Genomic DNA, 18,003 nt, shown 5'->3' on the forward strand with positions numbered 1-18,003 from the left:
TGTGTGGGAGTCTAAGTCTCTTTGTAAGTCATTAAGAACTTACCTTATGTATCTGGGTGCTCCTGTATTGGGTACGTATATACTTAGGATCGTTAGCTCTTCTTGTTGCATTGATCCTTTTACCGTTATGTAATGTCCCTCTTTGTCTCTTGTGATCTTTGTTGCTTTAAAGTCTAATTTATCAGAGATGAGAATTGCAACTCCTGCTTTTTTTTTGCTCTCCATTTGCTTGGTAAATCTTCCTCCATCCCTTTATTTTGAGCCTTTGTGTATCCTTGCATGTGAGATGGGTTTCCTGGATACAGCACACCAATGGGTTTTGTCTTTTTATCCAATTTGCCAGTCTGTGTCTTTTGATTGGGGCATTTAGTCCATTTACATTTAGGGTTAATATTGTTATGTGTGAATTTGATACTGCCATTTTGGTGCTAACTGGCTGTTTTGCCCTTTAGTTGAGCTGGTACTTGTTGTTCCTTTATATGTGTAGAGCCTCTTTCAGGACCTCTTGTAGAGCTGGCCTGGTGGTGACAAAAATCTCTGAGTACTTGCATGTTCCCAAAGGATTTTATTTTTCCTTCACTTATGAAGCTTAGTTTGGCTGGATAGGAGATTCTGGGTTGAAAGTTCTTTTCTTTAAGGATGTTGAATATTGGCCCCCATTCTCTTCTGTCTTGTAGGGTTTCTGCTGAGAGATCTGTTGTGAGTCTGATGGGCTTCCCTTTATGGGTAACCCGACCTTTCTCTCTGGCTGCCCTTTGTATTTTCTCCTTCATTTCGACCCTGGTGAATCTGACAATTATGTGTCTTGGGGTTGCTCTTCTTGACGAATATCTTTGTGGTGTTCTCTGTATTTCCTGGACTTGAATGTTTGCCTGCCTTGCTAGGTTGGGGAAGTTTTCCTGGATAATATCCTGAAGAGTATTTTCCAGCTTGGATTCATTCTCTTCGTCACATTCAGGTACACCTATCAAACGTAGATTAGGTCTTTTCACATAGTCCCACATTTCTTGGAGACTTTGTTCATTCCTTTTTACCCTTTTTTCTCCAGTCTTGCCTTCCCGTTTTATTTCATTGAGTTGATCTTCGACCTCTGATATCCTTTCTTCTGCTTGGTCAATTCGGCTGTTGATACTTGTGCATGCTTCACGAAGTTCTCGTGTTGCATTTTTCAGCTCCATCAATTCACTTATATTCCATTCTATTTTGTCCATTCTTGTTAGCATTTCGTCAAATCTTTTTTCAAGGTTCTTTGTTTCTTTGCATTTGGTTAGAACATGTTCTTTAAGTTCACAGAAGTTTCTTACTACCTACCTTCTGAAGTCTGATTCTGTCATTTCATCACACTCGTTCTCCATCCAACCTTGTTCCCTTGCTGGTGAGGAGTTGTGATCCCTTTTAGGAGGAGAGGTGTTCTGGTTTCGGGTGTCTTCATCCTTTTTGCACTGGTTTCTTCCCATCTTTAAGGATTTATCCACCTGTCGACTTTGTAGTTGCTGGCTTTCAGATTGGGTCTCAAATCTTTCAGATTGACGTTCTGTTTGTTGATGATGAGGTTATTTCTGTTTCTTGGTTTTCCTTCTGACAGTCTGGCCCCTCTGCTGTAGGTCTGCTGAGGTTCACTCCACGCCCTGCTTGCCTGGGGTTCACCTGCAGCAGCTGCTGAACAGCAAGGGTTGTTCCAGTTTTCTTCTTCTGCTATCTTTGTCCCAGAAGGATACCCGCCTAGTGTCAATCTGATCTCTCTTTTATGAGGTGTCTTTTTGGATATATAGGGGTCAGGGAGCTGCTTGAGGAGACGGTCTCTTCTTTATAGGAGCTCAAATGGTGAGCTGCGAGCTGTGTTGTTGTTCATTCCAAGCTGCTGGGCAGGTACTTTTAGGTCTGCTGCAGCAGAACTCATAAACTGCTTTTTGTTCCCAGGTGCTCTGTCCCAGGTATTTAGGGCTTTATTTATGAGTTTCCGTTATGCTGCTGCCTTCTTTTATTTTTCCTTCAGACCTGCCCTGCCCAGCAAGGAGGCAGCCTAGTCACTATCAGCCTATAGAGGCTTTGCTGAGCTGCTGTGGTCTCCGCCCAGCTGCCGAGTGAACTTCCCTGCAGTCCTGTTTATATGTGTGTACTTAGAACTGCTTTGGCGATGGTGGCCCGCCTCTGTTGGGGCGGAGTCTCTGCTGTGGCGGGTTACCTTGGCAACGGCAGGCTGCCTCAGCAATGGCGGGTTGCCTTGGCAACGACGGGCTGCCTCGGTAATGGCGGACGCCCCTCCCCCACAGAGCTGGACTGTCCCGGGTTCAGCTGCGCTTGCTGTGAAACTCTCAGAGTTTCTGGTTGCTGTTCTTTTGTGGGGGTGGGGCCAGCCGAGCCTGATCGCCTGGCTCCCTGCCTCAGAGCCTTTTTTAAGTTGGTGTTCCAGTCGCCTGTTGAAGAGGCGCCGGGGTCTGTTTGTTTTCCCCTGCGGCCACTCACTGCGCTGGCTTAAGCAGCAGCACTGAGGTTTGTGGCGCTTTTTTTTTTTTTTTTTGCCCTGGAATCTACTGTCCTGGTTTTCTGCTCAGTCCCCTTTTTGAACCGGCGTATGGGCGACTTCCCGTGGCTCCAATTGCCAGCCAAAAGGGCCCCCGGACCGGTGTTTTTTGTATGGAGAACCGCGGCTCTGGGGCGCCGACAAAGCAGCCGCGCGGGGCAAAGCAGCGGCCCCGGCCGGCACAGCCGCACTGGCCGAAACAGCCGTGCTGGCGACCGTGGAGCACCTCCGCCCCGGAATTTCCTAGTCTGTGGGCAATAAAAATGCGGCGTCCACTCACCCTCTTCGCTTTCACTGGGAGCTGCAATCCTGAGCTGTTCCTAAACGGCCATCTTGGATCGTCCTCCTGACACAATATTTTCTTTCTAGGCCTCCAAATTTTTTCATTCTAGGCCTATGATGGGAGAGGCTGACATGAAGGCCTCTGACATGCCCTGGACATATTTTCCCCATTGTCTTGGGGATTTACGTTGGATTCTCTTACTTTTGCAAATTTCTGCTGCCAGCTTGTTTCTCCTTCAGAAAATGGAGTTTTTCTTTTCTATCCCATTGTACATTTTTCAAACATTTATGTTCTGCTTTCCTTATAAAATGGAATCCCTTTAACAGCACCCAAGTCACATCTTGAATGCTGCTGCTTAGAAATTTCTTCCACTAGATACAGTACCTTAAATCATCTCTCTCTCAAGTTCAAAGTTCCACAAATCTCTAGGGCAGGGGGGAAATGCCACCAGCCTCTTTGCTAAAAGGTAACAAGAGTCACCGGGAACTGTTCCAGGTCCCAAGTTCCTCATCTCTGTCTGAGACCACCTCAGCCTGGACCTTATTGTTCATATCACTATTGATGTTTTTGTCAAAACCATTCAACAAGTCTCTAAGAAGTTTCAAATTTTCCCACATTTTTCTGTCTTCTACTGAGCTCTCCAAACTGTTCCAACATCTGCCCATTACTCAGTTCCAAAGGCACTTCCATATTTTCAGGGACTTTTCAGCAACACCCCAATGCACTGGTACCAATTTACTGTATTAGTTCATTTTCATGCTGCTGATAAAGATGTACCTGAGACTGAGCAATTTACAAAAAAATAATGTTTAATAGACCTATCCATGTGGCTGGGGAAGCCTCACAATCATGGTGAAAGGTAGAAGCCATGTCTTACATGGTGGCAGACAAGAGAAGAAAGCTTGTGCAGGGAAACTCCCTCTTATAATCACCAGATATGCTGAGACTTACTATCACAAGAACGTCATGAGAAAGGCCTGGCCCCAGGATTCAATAACCTTGCATCAGGTCTCTCCAACAACACATAGGAATTCAAGATGAGATTTGGATGGGGACACAGCCAAACCATATCACCCCAATACTTGGTAATGTTATTTTATATGGCCAAAAAAGACTTTGTAGAAATGATTATGGATCCTGAGATGGGGAAGTTATCCTGGGTTATCTGAGTGGCCCCTAAATACTATCACAAGTATCTTTACAAAAATGAGGCAGAGGGAGATTTGAGACACACAGGAGAGAAGGTAATGTTACCACAGACACAGAAATTAGGGTGATATGGACACTAAGCAATGCCTACTGCCACAGGAAACTGGAATAGATGAGGAACAGATTCTCTCCTAAGTCCCAGAGGAAATGTAGCCCTGCCAACACTTTGATTTGGACCCAGCAATACTGACTTTGGATGTCCATCCTTCAAAATTGTGAGAATAAACACCTGTTGGTTTAAGTTGCCACGTTTGTGGTAATTTGTTATATCAGCGATTGTAAACTAAACTGGAATGAAATGGGGCATCTCTTTGCCAATGTTTCCATTTACAGAGAGAAAACCTTTTCCAAAAGATGCACTATAGAGTTCAGATACTTAGGATATAAGTATTTGGCAATTTTAGCCTTTATACTACTCTGCAAGCAAGGGAAAAATAAGGTGTAACAGTTTTGGGAAAAGGAAGCAATTGGGTCTTCCATGGTAGCAAATAAAGTGACCCATTCACAGACAGCAGGAGGGAGATGGAACTGGAACATATCGTTCTGGCCAAATCCCAAAGTCAAGCATTGGAACCTACTGAATTCAAGGGTTGACTGCATTCTTCCAGGGAACAGTTTTGCCAGCATCAGGGTATCACACTGTCTTTCTTACCAAGTGAGTCAGTGTTCTTCTGGGAGGAAGCAGGTAGAGGCACTGCCAAGGAAACAGGCCACCTTTCCCCAGGATAAGTTCTTACCCAAGCTGGGTAAGAACACAAGCAAGCACAGAAGTAAGGGAACACTTTCCTCTTGAGGTAGGAGAGTTTCTTGGCAATGTTAAGCTACCACGGCATTCTGTCTTCTGACTCTTGGTTCTGTCTTCTGGGATGCTGTCCATGTGCAAGGGAGGGGTATTCTCAGCTGTCTGTTCCTCTATGGATGGCTTCCCTGAAATTCCAAATTTCTAATTCACACACAGATAGTTATCTAGAGGATCTTTCTATTGGCTATTCACCAGCTAATTTGGGGGAGAAAGAGACTCTTTGCTTTTGCATTCAGATTTTCTTTTTGCATTCAGAGTTTAGTGCTTGTGTGAGTATTTGCTTTCCTTTTATGCTGACTGAGCTGGCTGAAGACCTGAAGGTTCTGGAATAGCTCAGCTTCTGCTACCAAGAGACGAAGAAGCCCTGCTAGTAGGAGATCCCCATACTTAGAGCATTTGTTAGAGTTGAACATCTTTCAAATTGTACTAGTATTCTAGACTCAACTGTATGTCTCTGTTTTTTTTTTTTTTATTAATTTAAAAAATGTGGAAGGTTTTGGCTTTGACTCAGTGTTTTAAAACACAAAGTCTTCATCTGGAAAATGCCTTTTTTGCTACTCTCAAATAGGAATAAATTTAAAAGGAACCCACATAGAAACCACCAAGCAATATAATGGCTCTTTGTCCCCTAAAAAATTTACAGGCAAATGCTTTTGCTGATCCACAACTTGGGACTAGTGAAGATTTAAATCTACTACTTATGGAATTATAATTCTTGTACTGGGCTGTTAATCCGATTGTTTATTAACACTCTGCTGACGTGTTCATTTGATTGAGATACCCCTTAACTTCAATATATGCCACTGGCTACATTTCAATGTAGTCTAATAGCTACAGGTGGCTAGTGGCCATTGCAGTTCTAGAGTCAATCCATTGCTGTATCATCTACACATTAGTAAGTTTCAAGATAAAAATTTTCAGCCAGGTATTGGCACTTACAGGCCAAGTACAGACCAGATATTTTGTAGAAAGAAAGTCTTTACTGAGCCTTTAACTTACACCAGATGGACACTTATCTACTTTGTATATTGCTTTTCTGATGTCTATATATGTGTCTCTTATGATCCTGAAATATCCCTCTTGAGAATTCTTAAGAAGAGACAGAATGTGGGAAAAAGTCATGTAATAAATGTATGTTCCACACTGGATAGCTTTATATAGTATAAATTCAGAAAAATTGTGTGACCTCTCTAATGTTCTGTTTGTTCTTCTTATTAATTTATTATGCTTACTTAAAAACTGTATCCCTAACAGTGAAAACAGCCCCACATATTCAAGGCACCAATATTATGTCAAAGAAGTAGTAAGGAGAAGAGGAAAGGAATGAATACTAAAAAAAAGGCAAAACTTCAGAAAGAGGTACAAACAAAAGAAGAAAAACAATTTTTTACATTTTAGGCAATGTCTAAGATCAATACTATAAGAACTTTAGCCTGGGCATGATGGCTCACACCCATAATCCCAGCATTTTAGGAGATGGAGACGGGAAGACTGTTTGAGACCAGAAGTTTGAAACCAGCCTGAGCAACCTGGCCAGACCCCATCTCTATTTAAAAAAAAAAAAAAGTCTAGTTAGTGCAGTGGTTTTTGCCTGTAATTTCAGCTACTCAGGAGGTTGGCACTGCAGTAAGCTATGATCATATCACTGCACTCCAGCTTGAGCAACAGAGTGAGACCCCATCTCTAGAAATAAAAATACAGGAGACTTCTGCCAAGATGGCTGAATAGGTTCAGCTCCAATCTGCAGTTACCAGTGAGAGTGATCCAGAAGGCAAATGATCTTCACATTTCCAAGTGAGGTACCAAGTTTATCTCAATGGGACTGGTTAGACAGTGGGAGTAGCCCAAGGAGGGCAAACCAAAACAGGGTGGGGTGTTGCCTCACCTGGGAAGTGCAAGGGGACCAGAGAACTCCATCTCCTAGACAAGGGAAGCTATCAGGGACTTTTCTGGACACTCGGGCACTCTGGCTTAGATACTGCACTTTTCCCACAGTCTTCACAACCCAGAGACCAGGAGATTCCCTCCAGTGCCTGTAACACCAGTGCCCTGGGTTTCCAGCACAAAACTGGGTGGCCAGTAGCCACAGCAGTGTTTTTTTTTCTTTCTTTCTCATACCCCAGTGGTACCTGAAATGCCAGCAAGACAGGCACTCATTCCCCTGAAACAAAGGGGGCTGAAGCCAGGGAGCCAAGTGGTCTGGTTCGGTGGGACCCACTACCATGAAATCCAGCAAGCTAAGACCCACTGGCTTGAAATTATTGCAGCCAGAACAGCAGTCTGGGCTAGACCTGGGACATTTGAGCTTGGTGGGGGGAGGGGCATCTGCCATTACTGAGGCTCAGGTAGGTGGTTCTAAACTCACCTGTGAAAACAAAGTCACAGGGAAGCTTACACTGCAACTGGGCAGAGCCCACAGTAGTTCAGCAAAGCCTCTATGGGCAGACTGTGACTAGACTCCCTTCTTGTTGGGCAGGGCATCTCTGAAAAAAGGCAGCAGCCTGTCAGGTACTTATAAAGCCCCCACCTTCCTGGGACAGAGCACCTGGGAAAAGGGGCAGTGTGGGTCCCACATCAGCAGACTTACATGTCTCTGCCCAGCAGCTCTGAAGGGACCATCAGAGCTCCCAGAACAGCACTTGAGCTCTGATAAGGGACAGACTGAATGCTCAAGGGGCTTCTTGATCCCTGTTTAATCTGACAGACACCTCATACAGGAGAGCTCTGGTTGACATCTGGCAGATACCCTCTGGGACAAAGCTTCCAGAGGAAGGAACAGGCAGCAATCTTGGCTGTTCTGCAGCCCCTGTGAATGACTCCCAGGCAAGCAGAGTCTGGAGTGCACCTCCAGCAGACCTGCAGCAGAGGAGCCTGTTGGAAGGAAAACTGAAAAACAAATAGCTTCAACATTCACAGAAAGCATGTCCACTCAGAGATGCCATCCAAAAGTCAACATGATTGTATATTTAGAAGACCCCATCGTCTCAGCCCAAAATCTCCTTAAACTGATAAACAATTTCAGCAGAGTCTCAGGATACAAAATCAATGTGCAGAAATCACAAGCTTTCCTATACACCAGTAACAGCCAAATCATGAGTGAACTCACATTTACAATTATTACAAAAAGAATAAAATATGCAGGAATACAATTACTAATGGATGTGAAGGACCTCTTCAAGGAGAACTACAAACCACTCCTCAAGGAAATAAGAGAGGACACAAACAGATGGAAAAACATTCCATGCTTATGGTTAGGAAGAATCAATATTGTGAAAATGGCGATACTGCCCAAAGTAATTTATAGATTCAATGCTATCCCCATTAAGCTACCACTGACTTTCTTCATAGAATTGGGAAAAAAACACTGTAAACTTCATATGGAACCAAAAAAACAGCCCACATAGCAAAGACAATCTTAACCAAAAAGAACAAAGCTAGAGTCATCACACTACCTGATTTCAAACTATTCTACAAGGCTACAGTAATCAAAACAGCATGGTACTGGTATCAAAACAGATATAGACCAATGGAACAAAACAGAGGCCTCAGAAACAAAGCCACACATCTACAGCTATCTGATCTTTGACAAACCTGACAAAAACAAGCAATGGGGAAAGGATTTCCCATTTAATAAATGATATTGGGAAAACTGGCTAGTCATATTCAGAAAGCTGAATTTGGATTCTGCCCTTATTCCTTATCCAAAAATTGTCTCCAGATGGATTAAAGATTTAAACATAAAACCTAACACCATAACCCTAGAAGAAATCCTAGGCAATACCATACAGGACATAGGCATAGGCAAGGACTTCATGACTAAAACACCAAAAGCAATAGCAACAAAAGACAAATAGACAAATGGGATCTAATCAAACTTAAGAGCTTCTGCAAAGCAAAAGAAACTATCATTAGAGTGAACTGGCAACCAACAGAATGGGAAAAAAATTTTGCAATCTACCCATCTGACAAAGGGCTAATATCCAGAATCTACAAAGAACTTAAATTTACAAGAAAATAAACAACCACATCAAAAAGTGAGCAAAGCATATGAAGAGACACTTCTCAAAAGAAGACATTTATGCAGTCAACAAACATAAAAAAACTCATCACTAGTCATTAGAGAAATGGAAATCAAAACCACATTCAGATACCATCTCACGCCAGTTAGAGGGGTGATCATTAAAAAATCAGGAGACAACAGATGCTAGAGAGGATGTGGAGAAATAGGAATGCTTTTACACTATTGGTGGGAGTGTAAATTAGTTCAACCATTGAGGAAGACAGTATGGCGATTCCTCAAGGATCTAGAAATAGAAATAGCATTTAACCCAGCAATCCTATTACTGAGTTTATACCCAAAGGATTATAAAACATTCAGTTATAAAGACACATGCACACGTATGTTTATTATGGCACTGTTTACAATAGCGAAGACTTGGAAGCAACTCAAATGCCCATCAGTGATAGACTAGATAAAGAAAATGTGGCACATATATACCATGGAATACTTTACAGCCATAAAAAAGGATGAGTTCATGTCCTTTGCAGGGACATGGATAAAGCTGGAAACCATCATTCTCGGCAAACTGACACAAGAACAGAAAATGAAACACCACATGTTCTCACTCATAGGTGGGTGTTGAACAATGAGAACACATGGACACAGGGAGAGGAACATCACCCATTGGGGTCTGTTGAGTCGGGGACTAGAGAAGGGATAGTGGGGGTGGGGGATTTGGGAGGGTTAACATTAGGAGAAATACCTAATGCAGATGGCAAGGGGGATGGATGCAGCAAACCACTATGGCACGTGTATACCTATGGAATAGGTCTGCATGTTCTGCAAATGTACCCCAGAACTTAAAGTATAATAAAAAAAAATACTCTGAAAAAAATAAAAATACAAGGTAAAACTTTGGAGACCTGGGGCTGATGTTGTGTATGGTTATATCTTTATATTTTCCTCCTTCCTCTTGTTTGTTGTCTCTTTCTGAAGTTCTACCTCTTTATAGTATTCATACCTTTTCTCTCTTCCCTACTACTTCTTTGACATAATATTGGTGCTTTGAATATGTGGGGCTGTTTTCACTGTTAGGGATACAGTTGTTAAGTCAACATAATAAGAACAAACCATTAGAGAGGCCACATAATGTTTTTTAATTTATAGAATATAAAATGTTATCCAGTATGGAAAGGGACAGGGTTTCAAACTTTGAGTTGATAGAGGTTATGACCTTGGCCAAAATTTATGGCATTCAAGTTTTAGATATTTGATTTCTAGGCTATTCACAAATATGTCTCTTAGGAGTGCTTTCAGCTGCAAATAACAGGATTCCTGATCAACAGTAGCTTAAATGTGGAGAGGTTTCATTTTTCTTTCTTTCTTTCTTTCTTTTTTTAATGAATGAGAGGTTCTTATTTTGCCCAGGTTAGCCTTGAACGTATACCCTCGCCTCCTCAAGTGCCAAGACAACTGGCCAGAGCTACTGTGGCTCCCGAGGTTTCATTTTATTAGGTAACAAGGAGCCTGCAGATAGCTAGATGCTGGCATTGGTTCTGCTGTTTGCTAGAATCCTCAGGGATTCCACTCTCCCCCACTCCACCATCCCTAGTGTGTTTGTGTTTGACTAAGTGCTTGCTACCTTATGGACATAGATGGTTGCTGACACTACAGAATCTGAATCTTTGTTCAAAGAAGAAAGATGTTCTCATCAGAACCCCAAAACTTTTCGAGAACTCCGTCCCCTGGGAAGCCCCAGCCAGGAGAAAGGTAGAAATGTGGGAAGATATATTAGTTTTTTAGTCTCTAAAGTGGAGGCTATAAGAGAGGACACTATTGAATTAGTGGGCAAATAATCATAGCCACAATGTGGTTCTCTAACAGCTGGTATAGGAGCTGACATATATGGAGGGCTTGTAGGATGTAAGATATACATGCATTTCACAGATATAATTTCCTCTGATCCTCACAATTCCCTGATTTATGTCTACTATTATTATTCCTCCATCTTAATTGAGAAAACTCTTAGAGATTGCAGTTGATTTACCCAAATCACATAGGAATTCCCTTGTTGTGTTGCCCTATCTCCATCATGACCAAATAGCTACCCTCATTTGTAGATTTCCTTCCACGTAATTTATACTTTTTTTGGAAATACTTGCTTAGTATTTTATTCCATAAAGGCAGAATGATAGCGAGGAAGGAGTCAGGGTAATTTAGTTTCTGGCTTGAGAACTTCAGATAGTATGGCTCATTCCCTGAGAGAGGAAGAGTAGTTTTTGGCAGACATTATGTACAACCCATGTCAGATATGTATTTATTGGTCATCCAAGTGGCTGATGGTAAGAGGTGTCTGGAGTACAGGAGAAATTTTGTAGAATTGATCTATGATGTCTATGAGAATGATGATCACAACCAAACCAGTATCACCTTCCTAAGACTTTGTTTTCTTAAGAAAGTAAGCAGAAGAGTTGCAGGGATGAGTAATGGACCCAAGTGGCTTCTTTTCTGTTCACCAGCACTGGGAGAGGAAGTTTCTGAGACATCCCCAATGATGCCTGCCTCCTGATATCCCTGATTATGTCTGCCTCCTTGCATGTGAACCTACTCTCCCTTGAGTGGTCTGGATCTATGATTTGCTTCTGATTAATAGGATAACAACAAAGGTGATGAGCTATCATTTCCACAATTAAGTTACAAGCATATAACCTCTGTCTCATTAGCAGATTTTATCTATTTGTCGTCTTGGCCTTCATGCTTTGGGGAAGGAAATAGCCATGTTCAAGAGCCTCATGTAGCAAGAAGAGGTTCATGTGGCAAGGATCTTAGGGTGGCTTCTGGCTAATAGCTAGCAAGGAACTGAGGCTCTCAGTCCAGCAGCCTTTGAAGAACAGAATTCTGCCAACAACCTGAGTGAGCTTGGAAGTGGATCCTTCCCCAGTTGAGTTTTCAGATGAGACCCTAGCTCTGGTCACCAATATGATTATATACTTGTGAAAGACCCTAAAGTAGGGGACCAGCTAAGCTGGTTTTCTGACCCACAGATGTGGAGATAATAAATGTGTGTTGTTGAAACCATTGCACTTGTGGTAATTTATTAAATGGCAGTAGAAAATACATATAAATACCCAGAGTTTAGTTGGGGGAGCAGGGCATAGGCCCATGTGGCCATTAGCTGGGGTATATATATGCTTACCTAATTCAAGAGTCAAAGGAGAGCAGACTCTCTTTTGTGATTCAGAAATACAGAAGGGAGATCGCTTATATTTGGAAATAAATTATCTTGTTGGCCAATTAAAACCAGAACTGAGAATCAAAGCATTTTATTCACTGGAGAAATGAGAAAACCCTGAGAGGAATGCAGTTATATTTACAGCAGCCTCTGAGCAGCAGCAGCTTGTGTCTGAACAAGGCTGAGACTTCCTATGGGAGTGGTATATGAGCCTCCTGAGACAGATAAACATTAGACATAACCAAGCAGCAGAAGGCTGTAGATGGTACTGAGGAAGCCAGAGAATCAAGGGAAATATCAAAGGAAGTTATAGATTTTCCTCTATTGGAATCCATAAAGAATGAGGGATCTTGTAAAATGACTTTTAAAATAACTCAAAATAATGATCACAATCATTCAGTGTTCCTATTCTCTGAGCAATTTCCCTTCTTTCGTTTCTCCTCTGTGATCTTACATTAACCATGGACACTTCTTACATTAATCTACTCAATCTTTCATAACAAAATACCACAGTCTAGGCATTTTGCAAGACAAAAATTTACTTTCTTGCAGTTCTGGAGATGAGAAGTCTAAGATCAAGGTGCCTTCAGGATGATGCTCCAGTGAGGCCTGTCTTTTTGGCTTTCCAGAGGCTGCCTTCTAGCTGTTTCCTCACACGGCCTTGTGTGTGTGTATAAAGAGAACAGTCTCTGGCATCTTTTCCCCTTCTTACAAGCGTACCAGTTCTACTGTGTTAAGGCCCCACCCTTATGACCCCATTTAGCATTAATTACCTAAAGGCCTTGTCTCCACATATAGTCACATTGGGGGTTATGGCTTTAACATACGAATTTGGGGTTGGAGGTGGATACAATTCAGCCTGTAGTACTTTCCAATCACTAAATGCCCATCAAATGTAAGCTCAGTTAGGGCAGGGACTGGGGCTGTCTCACTGAGCTATTACAGTGCCTGGCACAGGCATGTAGTAGGCTCTCAATAAATGTTTGTTGAATGAATGATGGCCTCTTCTTTCTGATGCTCTGAGATTGAGGAAATCTGTGAGAACAGATCAGGTAACTAGGCATTTTTTTTTCATAAGAGGTAGAAAGCTTTTATTTAATGTTATAGAAAATCTTTTTCAGTTTTATGATAAAATATATAAAGATTCTCAGTCGCTGCCACCAGCCCGTGCACCGTATTCTCCCACTGTTCCGCTGCCCCACTCCTCTGCTGGTCACAATGGAGGAAGAGATTGCTGCGCTCATCATTCACAATGGCTCTGGCATGTGCAAAGTGACTTTTCTGTGGACAAAGCCCCCTGAGCCATGTTCCCTCCATCTTTGGGTGCCCCTGGCATGGCATGATGGTGAGCATAGGCCAGAAGGACTCCTATGTGGGCAACAAGGCCCAGAGCAAGTGCGGCACCCTTATCTTGAAGTACCCCATTGAGCATGGCATTGTCATCAACTAGGACAACATGGAGAAGATCTGGCACCACACTTTCTACAATGAGCTGTGCATGGTCCTGGAGGAGCACCTGGTGCTACTGACTGAAGCCCCCCTGGACCCCAAGGCCAAAAGGAAGATGATGACTCAGATCATGTTTGAGACCTTCAACACCCCGGCCATGTACATGGCCATCCAGGTCGTTCTGACCCTTTACACCTCTGGGCACACCACTGGCATTGTCGTGAACCCTGGAGATGGGGTCACCCATACAGTGCCTGTCTATGAAGGCTACACCCTCCCTCACACCATCCTGTATCTGGACCTGACTGGCTGGGACCTGACTGACTAACTCATGAAGATCCTCACTGAATATGGCTACAACTTCACCATCATGGCCAACTGGGAGATCCTGCGTGACATCAAGGAGAAGCTGTGCTACGTCACCCTGGACTTTCAGCAGGAGATGGCCACAATCACATCCTCCCCTTCCCTGGAGAAGAGCTACGAGCTGCCCAACGGTCAGGTCTTTACCATCAGGAATGAGCAGTTCTGGTATCCAGAGGCACTGTTCCAGCCTTCCTTCCTGGGCATGGAATCCTGTGACATCCACGAAACTACCTTCAACTCCATCATGAAGTGTGACGTGGATATCCACAAGACCTGTACACCAACATAGTACTGTCTGGGGGCACCACCACCTACCCTGGCATCGTGGACAGGATACAGAAGGAGATCACTGCCCTGGTGCCCAGCATCATGAAGATCAAGATCATTGCACCCCCAGAGCACAAGTACTGGGTGTGGATCGGCGGCTCCATCCTGGCCTCACTGTCCACCTTCCAGCAGATGTGGATTAGCAAGCAGGAATACAATGAGTTGGGCCCCTCTATCATCCACCACAAATGCTTCTAAATGGGCTGTGAACAGATGCATAGCATTTGCTGTAAGGGTTAATTCAGAAGTATAAATTTTCCCCTGGCAAATGCATACACCTCCTCCTGCTAGCCTCACAATACTGGAACAAGCCTTCAAAAAGTAATTTTCCCAGAAGCTTGTATCTGATGTCAGCACTGGATAAGTTTTTGCCAATTTTGACCTTGTATTCAAGTTAACTGTTGCCCTTGGTATTTGTATAATACTCTGTACATATGTTTGATTTCAACCCTTAGTACACGTGGCTTGGTCACTTCATGGCTGAGGTAAGAAGGTGCTTGTGGAAGACAAGTCTGTGGCTTGGTGAGTCTACATGTTGAGCAGTCTCTGATCTGTGCAGGGTATTGATGTGTCAGGGCTGAGTGTGCTGGGGTTTCTCTAGAGGCTGCAAGGATTCCTCAACCAGTTGTTTCTGTCCTACCTGTCTATCAGGATTGGAAAAGTCCGAGCCATAGGACCCAGTTTCCTTTCTTAGCTTATATTTTCCTGCCAGAACACCGTGGGCTGTTATTTGCGTTGAATTGGAAGCAGTTTGCATTTATACCTGTAAATGTATTCATCTTTTTATGTGTTTTTTTTTTTCTTTTTTGTAACGCAATTCTCAATTCTTTAGAGATGACAACAGATTTTCGTTTTCTACTGTTATGTAAGAACATTAGGCCCCAGCAATACATTATTGTGTAAGGAAAAATAAAAATGTTGGCGTTAAAAAAAAAAAGATGTATAAAGATAAATAATCTGACTTACATTATTTAATAAATCATCTGATATATTCACCCATTTTTTGTATCAAAGATTTACTGAGCACATAGTAGATATTCAGCATGTGGTCAAGTGCTGTGGGTGAAGGTAAGAAGGGTAAGACACCATCCTTATTCTCAAAGCATTTGCCAAGTGCTTGCTGAGGGATGTGGTCAACCCGAGAAGCAGTTATGTAACCACACAATTATGTATAAAAGAATCACTAGAAAGGTCATAGTTCCCTTCCCTGAGGACTAATAAGAGAATACAGTCCTAAGTAAAACGGAACTGATACTTTCAAGGTAAAAGGCAAAGGTTTCTTGATGGCAGAGTTGTTTCAGAATTGACAGAAGTAGCTCAGATAAGTTTAAAACAAAAACTGAGTACTGTAAAACTCCACTATGAGGCACCTGAGATCACATGAAGTGGGCATTTGGTCATTGGCTCCCATCTTTTGCCAAGCTCGCATACACAAACAGGAGCAGTCTCAAATTTTTATCTTTAAAGGTGTAGGAAAGAGAGACGAGAAAAGGGCACAGAAGGAAAGGCCCAGCGGGTAATGACAGGCAGTCTGTCCCCAGAAGCAGAGAAGGGGAAGGTAAGTTTCCATGTTCTTAGAATCCCCCCAACCCAATCTTCCTGAATTGGGCCAACAATTCACACAGAGATTCCTAGAATCTTTGCTGCTGTCCTGGGAATCCCAGATTGCTGTAGGACCCAGAGTTATCCCTATTGAACTTAAGCTGGAGAAGACAACCACCAGCAGCAGTGGCATAAAATCACACCCTGACCTGCAGAACCCAAGGCTGGCTACCTGCTTGGACTTGCCCAGTCACTCCTTAATCTTAATCCTAGCAGTATAGGAGGCTGAGGTAGGTATATTGCTTGAGCCCAGGAATTCAAGACCAGCCTGGGCAATATGGTGAAACCCTGTCTCTACAAAAAATACATGCATGTGCCTGTGGTCCCAGCTACTTGGGAGGCTGAGGTGGGAGGATCACCTGAGCCCAGAGAGGTCAAGGCAGCAGTGAGCCATGAACATTGCTACTGCACTCCAGCCTGGGCAACAAAGTGAGACTGTGTCTCAAAATAATAAAAAGGAGTGACCCACATTTTACACATCTGCATTTTTACATCTCAGTTATTTTGCTAAGATTTTCCTTCGGTATTTACGACTGGTAGGTTAGCTACCTCTGGGCCTGAATAGATGCAATAAAGCCCTGTCTGAGCATAGGACACTGAACCCTAGTCTTTCTCTTGTTTCTTTCTGCCTGCGGATCTATTAATCAAGGATCCCAGTGCTATTTTCCACTGTACAATTTGAGAAACAAAGTATGGCAAGAAGAGCCAGCAAGGATCTCAGCTTACCTTACCTGGGCATGCCACTCCTGGCAAGATGTGCCCACTGTACCAGGAACAGAAACCATGTTCCACACAAACCGAGACTGTGTGCTATGCTGGAAATCACTGTGTTGGTAACAGACACAGCAGGGCAAAGGCTCATACAAGGACAGGAGTGAACGGCAATGCCTAAGCACTCCTTTTAGTCCCCTGGAGATTTTATTCTTTGTTTTATTTCTGCCAGGCTGTCTGGTGTAGGTTACTTCACTCTTGGCATTAGCTAGTTTCCTCTGGTGTTAAATGAGTTCAAATACTACAACATGTGTGACAGTATTTTATAAACCCTGAGGCACGATGACATGTACAGGCTGGCTGTAGCTGTGGCCACGCTCATCCAAGTGTGGATGCAGTGTCATGTTGAAAACTATAGGCCCTGGGCTCAGACTACTGACTTTGAAGCTTTAGGCTATTTAGTTAACTTTTCCTCATTTAGGCTTCCTCGCCTTAAAAATGAAGCAATAGGCTGGGCACAGTGGCTCATGCCTGTAATCTCAGCACTTTGGGAGGCCAGGGCAGGTGGATCACCTGAAGTCAGGAGTTCAAGACCAGCCTGACCAACATGGTGAAACCCTGTCTCTACTAAAAATGCAAAAATTAGCTGGACATGATGGTGCATCCCTGTAATCCCAGCTACCTGGGAGGCTGAGGCAGGAGAATCGCCTGAACCCAGGAGGTGGAGGTTGTAGTGAGCCAAGATGGCACCATTGCACTCCAGGCTGTGCAACAAAAGTGAAACTCCGTCTCGGAGGAAGAAAAAGGAATAATAATAAGAATCAACTTTATGAGATGGTCTTGAGGTTTAAGTGAGGAAAAATTCATGTAAAGGACAGCATAGGAAACAGAACATTTAATAAAAATATTGATATTCCTTAAGTGAACAGAGCTAGATGTTAACTTTTCCCTGGTTTCTTTTCTTCGTTTTTTTTTTTTTTTTTTTGATTTTTATTCTTTTTTTATTTACTTCTTTTTAATTGCATTTTAGGTTTTGGGGTACATTTGAAGAACATGCAAGATAGTTGCATAGATACACACATGGCAGTGTGATTTGCTGCCTTCCTCCTCTTCACCTATATCTGGCATTTCTCCCCATGCTATCTCTCCCCAACTCCCCCCCCCCCCCCTGTCCCCCCCCCATTTCCCCCCAACAGACCCCTGTGTGTAGTGTTCCCCTCCCTGTGTCCATGTGTTCTCATTGTTCAACACCCACCTATGAGTGAGAACATGTGGTGTTTGATTTTCTGTTCTTGTGTCAGTTTGCTGAGAATGATGGTTTCCAACTTCATCCATGTCCCTACAAAGGACATGAACTCATTGTTTCTGATGGCTGCATAATATTCGATGGTGTATATGTGCCACATTTTCCCTGTCCAGTCTATCATCGATGGGTATTTAGGTTGGTTCCAGGTCTTTGCTATTGTAAACAGTGCTGCAACGAACATTCCTGTGCATG

General features: G+C 43.1%; 1 pseudogene; it reads left to right on the forward strand.

Moving 5' to 3' along the window:
• Positions 1–9,758: 9,758 nt before the first annotated feature.
• LOC116565780 lies at positions 9,759–16,130 on the forward strand (annotated as a pseudogene).
• The last annotated feature ends 1,873 nt before the right edge of the window (positions 16,131–18,003 follow it).

This window comes from Sapajus apella, unplaced genomic scaffold, assembly GCF_009761245.1.
Source record: "Sapajus apella isolate SASKATOON/1434 unplaced genomic scaffold, GSC_monkey_1.0 scaffold41, whole genome shotgun sequence".
Classification (NCBI taxonomy): domain Eukaryota; kingdom Metazoa; phylum Chordata; class Mammalia; order Primates; family Cebidae; genus Sapajus; species Sapajus apella.